Genomic DNA, 13,166 nt, shown 5'->3' with positions numbered 1-13,166 from the left:
TACAGGGTTTAATCTAAAGGTTATTTTAAGGGTGTTTTTTTCAGTACAGTCCCTGATGTTTTGCAGGCAGCTTCATGGATCTTAAACTCAAACCCTTGATTCATCACTCTGGAGTTCAACCTCACCATCTGCCCAGCGTCATGGATGGCACTCAAAGCCCAAAGCTTTCTAATTTACACCAGCACAGAGAGATTTAGACAACAAAAAAATATACTATACGTCCAATCAAAATGTCAGAGTGTGGACGTGTGCACACACGCATGAATATATGCATGCACCGGGAGACTAACGCAGGATGATGGTTTTTCTGTGCATTTCCACCCGAGTAAAATGAAGGGCCCATTAGGGGCTTATTCACAGTCTGTGCTGATAGTTTGGATGATTAAGACTCAATCCAGCCCTGCCACAGCTGAGAGGACACAAAGACTTTTCTGATGCTTTTTCCCCATCTCTGGACTGATCACGAATTACACTGTATATCTAATAAAGACATTGGAAAGAAGAAAGGAGGGAGAGCAATTTCAGCCCAATTGGACTGCTTTCTTTACTTCGACTATCCTTTTGCTTGAAGATAAATGTGGCAGCGATATCGATGGTTTGATTGATTCTGCGGCACACGGAGATCCCCGTGGACACATTTTTTGTGTGAATGTTTTTGTAACATTCGATTTCTTAATTTTAGGCAAGAGAACATCTGGCAGCGATCCAGAGTGAGACTGATGATAAAGCGATGATATCTCAGCTGGAGCCGCGCAGGAGAGACCAGAGAAAGGAAATGAAAGCCGGTTCTACAAGTCTGATATCACACTAGTGACTGAAATTGAATGGAACGACAAGATAACACCGCAAAAACAAATTTTCTTTTCTGTGATGCATTTTAGTTTGTCTGAGTGTTGTACAAACAGTTTATAGATGTTTTTTTAAGATAGTAATGCATACAAAATGTAGAAGGGAATAAAAACTTTTAGAAACACCTAAATTACTGAAACAATTCAGACTTACTGAACTTGCGAAGCACATGACATTTTTATTCATTTATAAATGTTATTGTTGTTACAATTAACATTTTTACCATTAAATAACAAGATTAATAAACCCTTAGGCAAATGTATTGCACAATGTACAAAATAGGATCATTCTGAAAACGTAGCCCTATATACATTTCTGGAGATTGCGAATTATGTAGCCAGAGCTATGTATGGCTGTATTTCATCTTAAAAACAAACACTACGGGGCGCTATGATGCTGTTCCTTTTCGCACTTTCCAGCTGACTGCTTACCTCCATATAGGCCGATTTCCCGATGTTACCAGTTTGTCCAGTAGCTCAATATGTACCTCGGCAGAGTTGACTGTGACAAATGTGTTTGAGTGTGGCAAAGAATGATTCCAGAAAGCGGGAAAGACAAAAACCAAAGCTAAAAAATAAAAAAAAAAACAGGTAAATAACAGGGTAAGAATGTGGTAAAATCTGAAAACGTAAAAATTAGGCGAGAGCTTTTCTCTTTCTGGATTACTTTTAAAAAACTGTCAGTTGGGTTTAGGGAAGGGGGTGGGTGGGTCAGTTTGTGCTTTTTAAAACCCTATTGGTTGGGCTTAGGGAAGTGGGCGGGCGGGTCAATCTGTGCTTTTTAAAATACTATTGGTTGGGTTTAGAAAAGGGGAAGGTTGGGTCAGTAGATCGGTCAGTCAGTCAGTCTACAGCGGCCTCTGGTGAATTCAGGAAAGAACAGCTAATGGCACTCGATTTGAGATCTGAAAAAGCGTACACAGCGGCCTCTTGTGGATTTGCGAAAACAAAAAATACAAAAAAATTAATTGCTCCTGAGACGTATTTTGCTCTCTTCAGAACGTTACAGGGGTATGTAATCAGAATGAGCCTGGGTTGGCCATGTAAGTTATTGTTAGTAAATAACAATGCTGTCCTCTCTAACATAACTTTCAACAGCAAACTAGTTTTCCGATGTGGTCTGCCATCCAGGTACTGACCAGGCTCAACCCTGCTTAGCTTCAGTGAGTAACCAGTCTTGGGCTGCAGGGTGATATGGCTGTGGCCACTTATTTATGGTAAATACTACACCAGAAGTAGAAGGTCATCATTCTATGAATTCGGACATACTACTCGGTTCACATACTGTTTTAGCATACTATATAGTATGGAAGTATGCGATTTCGGACTCCGCCAAAGTCCCTTTAAGGCAAGTCACTGGGCGGCCATCCTTGAAACGCCTCTAGGGCAGAACGCTGGCCGTTCTGTTTGAATAGGAGATCATTAAATTCCAAAAAAACTCACACCCTTAAAACTACGGACAATTTAGTTTATCCAATTCACCTATAGCACATGTCTTTGGACTGTCGGGGAAACCGGAACACCCGGAGGAAACCAACGGAAACACGGGGAGAACATGGAAACTCCACAAAGAAATATCAACTGACCCAGCCGAGGCTCAAACCAGAGACCTTCTTGTTGTGAGGTGACAGCGCTACCCACTGTGCAACCCCTAAAATGTATTATTAATTAATAACATTTTTGAATATGTTGAATGTCACAGAATTCTTTTTGGCCAAGTGTAGTTTTTGTCTTTTATTCCACCACTCCTGTTAAAAATAAAAAGGTATAGTTAGAAAGTCTGTGTGAAGTATAAAAAGCCAGACCTTGAGCAAGGTGTTAATAAATCATAGAGGGAACCATTTCTCTGTGGACGTTTTATGGATTCACCGACATCCTTTGTGAGGTCTGATGAAGTTCATTAATACATTACAGTAGTCACAGTCGCATAACCGATTCGGGGACATTTCTACATTCCCTGACATGACATCATTCTGGTCACCATGGCCACTAGAATAGCTCATCTCTGTCCGGAGGCTATTAAGAGCGGGGGTTTTGATCGATTGGTTCTAGGATGTTAGAAGTTGGAACTAATTACCAACGGTGATGAGATGATTAACGCGGCTCTTTAATCTGCCCTTAAAGGCAGTAATCATCAGTGTCCATCAGTGTCTTCTTATCTCCAGATACCTGCTTCATTTCGGCCCTCCACCTGTCTTTCTGAACTCTCATTCATGTTTGATTCTAGCGTCATCCACCTCTGTAAAACAGCAATACTGGCTTGTAATAATAACAGGATTTCAGCACACTTTCACAGATACCAGAGCTGCAATTAAGAGCATAGTTTACAGGCATGACTCTTAAAGGATTAGTTCACCCTAAAATTAAAATTCTGTTATTAATTACTTGAATTAAGAGAGTTTAGATGAAATCTGAGAGCTCCCTCATCTTCCATAGACAGCAAGGATCGTGAAACCTTTAATTCCAAAAATAAACAACAAATATTGTAAACACTTTCTACTGTTTTTGTTTGACATTTTTTCTTTCCTCGACAGGTCATTAAGTTGAGCATTTACCATGGGCAATATGACATGTTGCACACGGGGCTTCAGTGTCAACACTTAAAAGAGACAAACAGTCTGAAAGTTGGGGCTGATGCATTCATCATAGCAGCGTCGGTCAGCCAATGAAATTAGTCCACAATCTTCTACTGTCTGACCTGAGGTATTTGCATAAAGTGATCTGATTGGCTGATAATTTCGTTGGCGCTTGAAAAGATCCTAACTTCTGCAGTGAGCAACTAAAGCGGCGCAGATGGATCCACAATTCAGTTCAGCAAGGCTTGACATCACCCATTCAAAGTGAATGCGATGCGTTAAGGCTGACGTCCTGTGTGAATCGGTCCATTCCCTTTAAAGCAAGTCATTTCACCCGATGGCAATCTTTGAAATGCCTCTTGAGCAGTATGCACTAGGATTCTGTCTGAATGGGGAAACAGTAAATTCTCCAAAACTGTTGGCAAAGCTTACAATAACATTACATAATTGGAAGCACCAATAAAGTTTAACAACAACCGCCTCATAAGTTTCATTTCTAAACATCCGAATCAAACAAAACCGGTATTTTTTTCAGGTCTCCCAAGCTAATGTGCATAGGCACTCGAAATTAACGAGATCACGACACCAACCGCATTTATGGCAGTGTTACACATTATCATCCTCTGAATAATGATCGTCTGATCATGCTGGTCTTCTGAAGTAACTCAGTAAAGTAACTTGGTCTAGATGGTGAATCTCCTCCAGAGATTTGTGGGCGTTTGAGTGGATGCTATCATGTGAAGTGCATTTGACAGGATGGACTGTACCTCGCGTTAGTTTCATATAGATTACAAAACCAAAATGCTTTTTTTTTAAGTGCACTTGGTTCATTTGAAAGAACAGATTTAATGTTTCATTTTGGATATATTTCTTATGTCTGTGAAGAAAATATTTGCTAAGATTCCAGCATGTTTGTTGACCACCAAACTGTCATAAAAGCACATGTCTGATCCGACCTTTCCCCAGGAGAAACGTCAGTCTATAATGATCAATGATTGGCTCTTGTACTAGTAAGCAGGGCTTTATTCACCATATTAACCGTTACACTTCTCCCCATTTAAAACTAAAGTGTTGCATGCAGAACTGTTGCAAACAATTTATTTGTGTTGAATTTAAACAAACAAATTACGTTTAATAATGTTCAACTTAATTAGTTTGTTTAAATTCAACACAAATAAATTGTTTACAACCGCTTAACGTAAAAAAAAATTGTAAATCCAAGGAATCATCTCTGAATAATTTTTTTTTCAGTGTAGTGACAAGTCTTGTGTATTTTATAGTCTTTGCTTAAGAGTCAGCCGTGCACAATATTGCCAGTAGTACACTGAGAACTGAATCAAATGAAGAGAGCATGTTTTACAGTTTTACAGTTTTTATTCTTTACATCAAACATATCACAGCTGTCTATGAAGGGTCAAAGGGCTCTCGAATTTCATCTGAAATACCATAGTCTGTGTTCCATAGATGAACGAAAGTCTCAGGGGATTGGAACAACATAAGAGTGAGTAATTAATATCAGAATGGTAATTTTGGGGTAAACTAACCCTTTGAAATGTTTAAAAAACTACATTTGTGCTGTATTACTGGGTGTGATTCTTATAATCACTGTTCTGCTCATTTTTGAAAGGTGCAATATGTAGGATCAGTTAAATTAGGTGTTGCAGTCCAAATTTAAAACATTGGATACTGTATATTTTGACTTCATGCAAATGCAGGTTGCCAGATTGATGACACCAACAAGAGCGAGCTTTCATGATAATGAGTCTTACATTGTAAGATGCTCAGATGTTTACAACGTTAGTAATATTTATATTATTTGACTAATTAACAACCACCTCATGTGCATTTTTACAATGCAAAAATGTTTTCAATGTTTTGTCTTGTTTTTAGTCCAAGTAGCTAAAAATTCTTAAATCAAGGAGAATTGTATAGACAAGCAAAAACCATTTGTCTTGTTTTAAGAAATAATATGTTGAAATAAAGTGAGTTTTTCCTTAAAACAAGCAAAATAATCTGCCAATGGGGTGAGCAAAAAAATGTATGTCAAAAGGAAAAACACGATTATTTTGCTTACCCTATTGGCAGAATATTTTGCTTGTTTTAAGGAAAAACATATTAAAAACATTCATTCATTTTATTGTCTTGCCAACTTATACAGCAAGTTTTTACACAGCGGATGCCCTTCCAGCCGCAATCCATCTCTGGGAAACATCCACACACACATTCACACACACACTCATACACTACGGACAATTTAGCCTACCCAATTCACCTGTACACTGTAAACGATTTCTGTTGTTTTCACAGTATTATACTGCATTTCTCAACAGTTTTTTACTGTATAAGCTGTGCACAGTGTGTTACTGTATATATTGTTGTTTTCACAGTATAATAATGTATTTTCAACTTTTCTATACTGTGAACATGGTTAACAGTATGTTACTGTAGATTTGTCAATGAATTTTGGGGAAAAATCTGTTACTGTGTATCTAAATACAGTACTGCAAATGACCAAGAACAACTCCACACACACTATATATTATGATTATTATGTTTATTTATTTTTAGACAAATTATTTTGTGAAGTAAATAACCTAACCAGTTTCTTCAGACTGTTCAGTGCATTAAACTGTCCCCTGGTTTTCCATTTTTGGGTGGACTTTATAAGGCAACATGGAAATATTAAATAATATTTAATAAACATAACTTTGTGCTAAACCAAAACGTAAATTGGAACAAAAATAAATTGATTCACGTAACCAAAGACTGTTAAACACACAAAATGATTTCAAAGTCAGCTTAAATGTCAGAGTGACCAACCTGCTTTAGACGGATTCAAGAATATTGGGCACCCATGGGCCACCGTAGAGGTCACATATCTCCGCATTTTCAAAACAACATTTTAAAATACGCACTATCTTAATAAATAAACCACAGAATTGAGTTTAAAACAACTACATTCTCGCATGAAAAACGGTTAAAACTTTATTTCATAACACATTTATTATCTAGTCATCGAAGACAGGGCATGTCTCAATAATGTCAAGGCCGATTAAAGCATGAGGTTTGCCGGATACATGAGTGATGGAGCGCCGTCATCCCCTGGAGGTCAGAATCTCCCCTATCGGCAAAGCACACTTAAAATTAAACATGATATCTAAAAACAAACCACAGATTTGAGTTTGGAAGAGCTACATTCTCGCATGAAAAACTGTTAAAACTTCATTTCGTGACATATTAAACGCAATATTTATGATATGATCTGGCTTTTCTCATCCGCCATTATATTTGCTTGTTGGTGTGAAATGAACTCTGGGAGAAAAAAATATTAATTCTCAAAACACTTCAAGCGAACCTTATTCTTATTGTTAAAGCCAGATATATGTAATATTTTCGCTGGTAAAGTGAGAAGAAAAAAACAATATTACTATTTTATCAATACCACGTTTGCACTGGTTCGGTTCAGCACACAAACGACACCGAATCGGATTGAACCGTTTGCTCGGGAATTATTTTATCACACGTGTTCACAAGCACATTATGTGTATAAATGTGTGTGGCCGAGCAGTATAACGAAATAGTAATGATTCATTGTTGTGTCTTACAATAATATACAAAAAGGAATCGGTTTTAGGCGGATTCGACTCTTTACTGTTCTAAGGAGCCGATTCATAAAGCCGAGCCGACTCGATTCGACCTTCACCAGGCAAGCAACGGCTCTTCTAATTTGAAATCCACCTGTCGCCTTTTCATCCAGTGAATTCATCCTCGGTAAGTGTTTAAAAGTCAAATTCTGTTCGTTAAAGGATTGTTTTGTGTATATTTACGTGTAGTGTGTGTGTAATTTAAAATAATTAACCAAGTTACTTTAGTTGTACTGTAAGTTAGGTACTTATGTCACGTTATTCGACGCCAGACCGTGTTTGTAGTGTTTGCGAGGTATTAGATAAGGTGATGTTACAGTGAGTTTATCGTGAGTTTTTGACCATAGTAACGTTAAGTTAACTTACCTGAAAAAAAAAACGTAACTTTTACTTGGGGTTAACTGCATTAATGAATTCTCTATTTCAGCACAACACTGAGATGAAGACAAAGTCACCATGAAAGTTAAACGTTTAACGTTAACGTTAAGGTAAGTTAAGCTCTGGTCTTCATGTGGTCATTATGACCAAGTTATCATTATGGTTAAATTTGTAAACTGTAAGTTAGTTATTTAAACTAAACTCACAATGAAACAAGTCTAACTGTTTTATTAAATTGAGCTGATAATAAAATTCAGTTGATGACTTTTAAGCTAACGTTAATATTAACATAATTCATATTAATTGTCTATTTCTCACTGGTTAATGAGCTTATTGTATAACGTTATTGTGTCATTAATTGTACATTTTATTTTTGGTGTTCAGGTGTAGGGAATGATTTGTATACAAATTTATTTGAACCCCATACAGATTTGTATGGTTGTACCATAGATTTAGATTATTAAATGTTAAGTCTTATTTTACTCTTATTATATTTATCTTTTTTGCACCTTTAGCAATTGATGCTGAAAAACTGATGCTACCAATCTCTCCTCACTTGATTATTCAAGGTAATGTTGATGTCTTCCTTATTTTTATTAGATTTTGAAATGTCAAGTTGTTCACAGATTTGTTGTGAGGAGTTTCATGTACAACCTCTTTTGCTTCTTCCAGTAGCGACGCAGTGGCACAGTAGGTAGTGCTGTCACCTCACAGCAAGAAGGTTGCTGGTCCGAGCCTCGGCTGGGTCAGTTGGCTGAATACAATGGCATAATGATTCTGCTTACTCACAGGAGGTACTTGATTTAGTTTTCCTCAAGCGATACATCAGTTTTTATGAGTAATGCGTGACACTTGAATTGAAGGGACAGTTCACCCAAAAATGAAAATAATAGCATCTTTGGCATCCTCCACTTGTTTCAAAATAGTTCGATTTTTTTTTTTTTTGTTCCATTGAACACAAACTCATATTTTTTTTTAAAGAAATTTGGTTCAAATATGGATGTCAATAGTTTCTGGTTTCTAACATTCTTCAAAATATCTGCTTTAGTGTTCAACAGAAATTTAAATGGATTTAAAACACATGGAGTAATGGTGGCAGAATAGTAAACTATCCTTTTAAATATTTTATTCTGAGACTTATTTATATGTGTCTTGTCTTTTGCCATATTGTCTTTCTAGCTCAGATTGTGATGGACCTGGAATGTGACACCAGTTACTCTTAAGTCAAGAACCAAATACAGCACAGATGTGGAGGGATCTGCAACTAAACTAACTGGAGGAAAGGAACCTTTAGGTAAAAACACCTGCTTTATTTAGATCTGAAGTATTTTATTTGGCATAGAGTATTATTTTTTTATTCTTATTCTAATTTTATGTTATGTATATACTGAATATAAGTCATTTAAATTTCACAAATGATTGAATATAAAATATCATCTAGATGTCTTATTTTTTATTGTCTTAAACATTGGTGCTCAACCCTGTTCCTGGAGATCAACCTTTCTGCAGAGTTTAGCTCCAACCCTGATCAAACGCAACTAAACAAACTAAATAGTATCTGAAGGAGCACTTGGTAAATAAAGACAGGTGTTCTTGATCAAGGTTGCAGGTGAGCTCTGCGGAAAGGTAGATCTCCAGGAACAGGGTTGAGCACCCCTGATCTAAATGCTCAAAAATGCTGTTTCAGAGGTGAGGTTGGATGTAGTTCAGAAATAGATTCATTAGGATCAATGCTTAAAGTAAATGTTTACTTCTCTCTGTAGACCAAACATGCTTAGTATCCCACACATTTTAATGAATTATTTATTTTGGTTACTTTTACATCTATATATGGGTAAGCAAGTATTTAATAAAATTATTTTAAACCACTTAACTAAATGACTCTATTACCCTAGCTTCTGGGAAAAAAACATGTAAAATAACAGATTTTTTTTTTTACAGTGTGGGTGAACATACTATCTTGATGTCCAACAAAGACTGCACAAGAGCTCATTTGATGGCACATATTCTGTCCTGTCTACATCTCTGACGAAGTGCTTCGACATCAGTGAGTAATAAATCTTCATATTATCATGCATTCAGGATTTCTGTAATCCTTCTTTAATGTTAGTTTGTAATCAGCAGTGACTGTTTTAAAATTTGGTATTTAAATTATTCTTAACGTTTTACTGATGCTGTGCACAGTAACGTTATGATGATTTAATTTGAGGAAATGTCACTGGAGAGGTGTAATAACATTTATTTGTCTCACTGACATGCCATCACTGCATATTGAAATACAGTAATACGAATTGACCGCAAAATATTACCACAAACTTTTCATGTAATAGATTGCTTGACTACTCTTCATTTCTTTGCTCAACTTTAACACATTTGATCGTGTCGCTGCACCTCTCAGCAGATTTTGCCAAAAATGAATGCTTAGTGATTACTTTGTTTTATGCGAACCAAATGTCAGTAACTCATCATTAGCATTATTTTTTTTTTAAATCACCCATGGCTTTCATGTTCTCTAACGTAATCTTGTCTGTAAGTTAGAAGTAGATTTTCACATGTTAAAAGCCTAAAAGTACTTGATTAACATTAGTCACGTTAAATTAATTATTTTATTTATTTATTTATTTTTAATATGTAGCCTCTTAAGGTCAGAATTAACTGTGTTTACCCCTCTTAAATTCGTGGAAGTGCTAGTGTGGTCATGGAATCAGATATTCGAGCTATACAGAGTCGGACATTAAGTTATGATGAGACTTTATTTTTTACATACCTGTGTGGACACTTGACTAGTATTGACTTGACTGATCTTTTCCCCATTAACGTTAGTGTAATTGTAAATAGACAACAATCTGTATTTTGCCAACAAAAACGATAAAAAACAGTGTTTTATATATATAAAACAGCAGTGCGGTGTTTGGTTTCTGAATGAATGAAATAATTTGAGGCATGATTAGTTTTTACTCCAGTGATTGATTTTGCTTGTCGTTTTTGCAGGATCATCAGAAGTGCTCCTGCCCTTTTTCACTGTCCCTTTTCCACAACATCATTTGGCCTTCATCATTTCGTGTCTTGTAGCAGTATTTTCATCTGTTTTTAAAATTGTAATACTTTTTGATGCATTAATTGTTGACTGGTTTTACTGATCAATTTTTCATTAGTGTTCTGTTGCTGTGTTATATTGAATAATTGCTACTGTTTCAGTAGGGTTTACACAATAAACTTTTATTGTGAAGTTAAAGTTTCAGATTCTTTAATTTTCTTGTATTTCTTGAACAGTTAAAATAATATTTGTGCAATTTTTGAACTTTTTTTTGCTCATTATAAAGTAGCACTGTTAAATACAATAAAATAACATTTAATAACTGTAAAATACTATACAGTAATAATGAAAGTAACGTTAAAATACCGTAGTTCTGCATGGTAAAAATGTACAGTAAAATACTGTTTTCAGTTTTGCAGTATGTGTATTACTACTGTAATTGGTGTTACAGTATAAAAAGAAAACAGTAAAATGATGTATTACATTTTACAGTAAATCTAATACTAAAGTAATTAGTATTACAGTAATGTTACTGTTTTATGAAATACAGCAGCTACTGGATAATTGTTGCCAGTAACTTACTGTTAATTTAACAAGAAATCGTTTACAGTGTACCACATGTCTTTGGGACGCCGGAGCACCCGGAGGAAACCCACGCGAAGGCAGGGAGAACATGCAAACTCCACACAGAAACGCCAACTGAGCCGAGGTTCGAACCAGCGACCTTCTTGCTGTGAGGCAACAGCACTACCTACTGCGCCACTGTCTCGACTGTATTAAAAACATATGGCATATTATTTCTGAAAACAAGATAATATGTTTTGCTTGCCTAGAAAATGCTTCTTGATATAAGAATTTTTTGACATTTGGACTAGAAAAAAAGACACAAAATCTAAGTAAAAAATGCACTTTTTGCAGTGCACAGCTCTGAATCTGCATCTAGGTTTCTTCTGTCCTCCGGAGGTCACATTTTTGGCTATGACAGCATTTATTTAGGCCTTCATGACTGAAATTAATTACTCTATTTTACACCAAGGCAACCCATATGGTGGCAAAATATAACTGGGTAAACTGTCAGTGGGCGAAGTTACAAAGACCAAAACAAAGACAGACATTCAGACACAATACTAATTACTTTTGTCTTGTTTTTACATAACCAAGTATTGTGTGTTCACTTATAGCATATTTCTTAAAAATCTGCAAATAAAATATGTATTTTGTTGCTTTAAAAGAGTCAAAAAAGAACATGCCATTCATAAAGCGTGTGTTATTTTCAATCTAGGGAAAATTATATCATGAAAATTATTCATTGCCCAGTCCGTAGTAGCAATGCAGTGCAGTTTTGGCTTTGCAGTTGTCATGTACTACTGTATATGTACATTTTTACCATGCATCTACTAGCACCTTTCATTGTCTTCTGTTAACAATTTCTATCTCTAATGTCAGACTGCGCTACTTTCCTCTTAAATCCTGATGTGCTATTTGGCATCCCTTAAAAGAAGCAACTTTAAATATAGCCCGAGAGACAGAGCATCACATTTTTTCATTACAAAACAGTAAAAAGACCAAGTATATTAGTTTGTCTCTGTGATGGAAGACTTGTTTCAGTTTGACACAGCTTGTTGTTGATCTCTGAGGGACAAAAAAATACTTTTTTTGTACCTGAGCAGAACATCAAGCAGAAATCAGCAGAACAGCTGCTTCACTTGGGGCTCGTTTGACGGCAGGATTAAGACACAGCCATCATTCACAAACACCTGCTGAAGAGCCTGAGAAAGCTGAACAAGATGCTGCATCTTCAGCCACTATAGAATCCACACTTACAAATAGTATTTTAAAAATCCTCTTATTAGCGTTAGTATATACAGTACATTTATAGTTATTAAAAATTGAAAATTAAAGTCAAAATTAGTAGCCTTCCTGTGAAATTAATATTATATTGTGTTGTGATGTTTAAAGTGATGTTCAACAGACCAAAGTTTCACTTTATTTCCTATAATATATTTTTTTCTAGAAAAAATATTTTAGTTTGGCTGAAATAAAAGCATTAAACATTTTAGAAAATAATTTTAAGGTCAATATTATTAGCCCTCTTTAGAAATATATACATTTTTTCGATTAGCTATAGAACAAACCAACACAGCCTCATTGTGGATATGCACCCCTGTTTACATTTTTGGAGAGCATGAATTATGTAGCCAGAGCTACATCTGGCTGCATTTCGTCTTTCAAACGAATGCTAAGGGGTCATATGATGCTGCCAACGTCTTTTGCGGCTCTTTTTAGCGTTACAAGATGACCAGGTTCCTCTGTATAGATGGATTTTCTGGTGTTACCTAGGACTTAGGGCTCAGAGCAGAGTTGACCAAGATGCCAAGGTTAGAGTCCAGTGAAGAACAGTTCCAGAAACCAGCTAAAGCAAAAATAAAACAAATAAACAACAGGTTGAAAAAGTGGTGCAATCATGTGGCGGCATCAACTTTTATTTTTTTAGATTGCTTTTAAAAACACTATTGGTTGGGTTTAGAGAAGGGGAGGGTTGGGTCAGTCAGTCAGTTAACAACAAGCTGGCCTGGGGTGCGTTTCCCAAACAATGACATAACTCGTGGCTGAACTATCATAGTATGATACATCGTTTGGGAAAAAATAGTGACATTGTATATATTATATATAGTGACAAGTT

General features: G+C 35.9%; 1 long non-coding RNA gene across 1 annotated transcript; it reads left to right on the top strand.

Moving 5' to 3' along the window:
- Nucleotides 1-6,492: 6,492 nt before the first annotated feature.
- LOC141378733 (uncharacterized) lies at nt 6,493-10,680 on the top strand. The gene is made up of 8 exons (XR_012393991.1): nt 6,493-6,532; nt 7,059-7,195; nt 7,496-7,556; nt 7,962-8,015; nt 8,119-8,240; nt 8,626-8,740; nt 9,388-9,493; nt 10,438-10,680. It is a non-coding gene; the product is annotated as an uncharacterized lncRNA (long non-coding RNA).
- Nucleotides 10,681-13,166: the final 2,486 nt, after the last annotated feature.

Source organism: Danio rerio, chromosome 18 (genome assembly GCF_049306965.1).
Source record: "Danio rerio strain Tuebingen ecotype United States chromosome 18, GRCz12tu, whole genome shotgun sequence".
Classification (NCBI taxonomy): Eukaryota; Metazoa; Chordata; class Actinopteri; order Cypriniformes; family Danionidae; genus Danio; species Danio rerio.
This window is presented reverse-complemented; position numbering and strand designations above follow the sequence as displayed.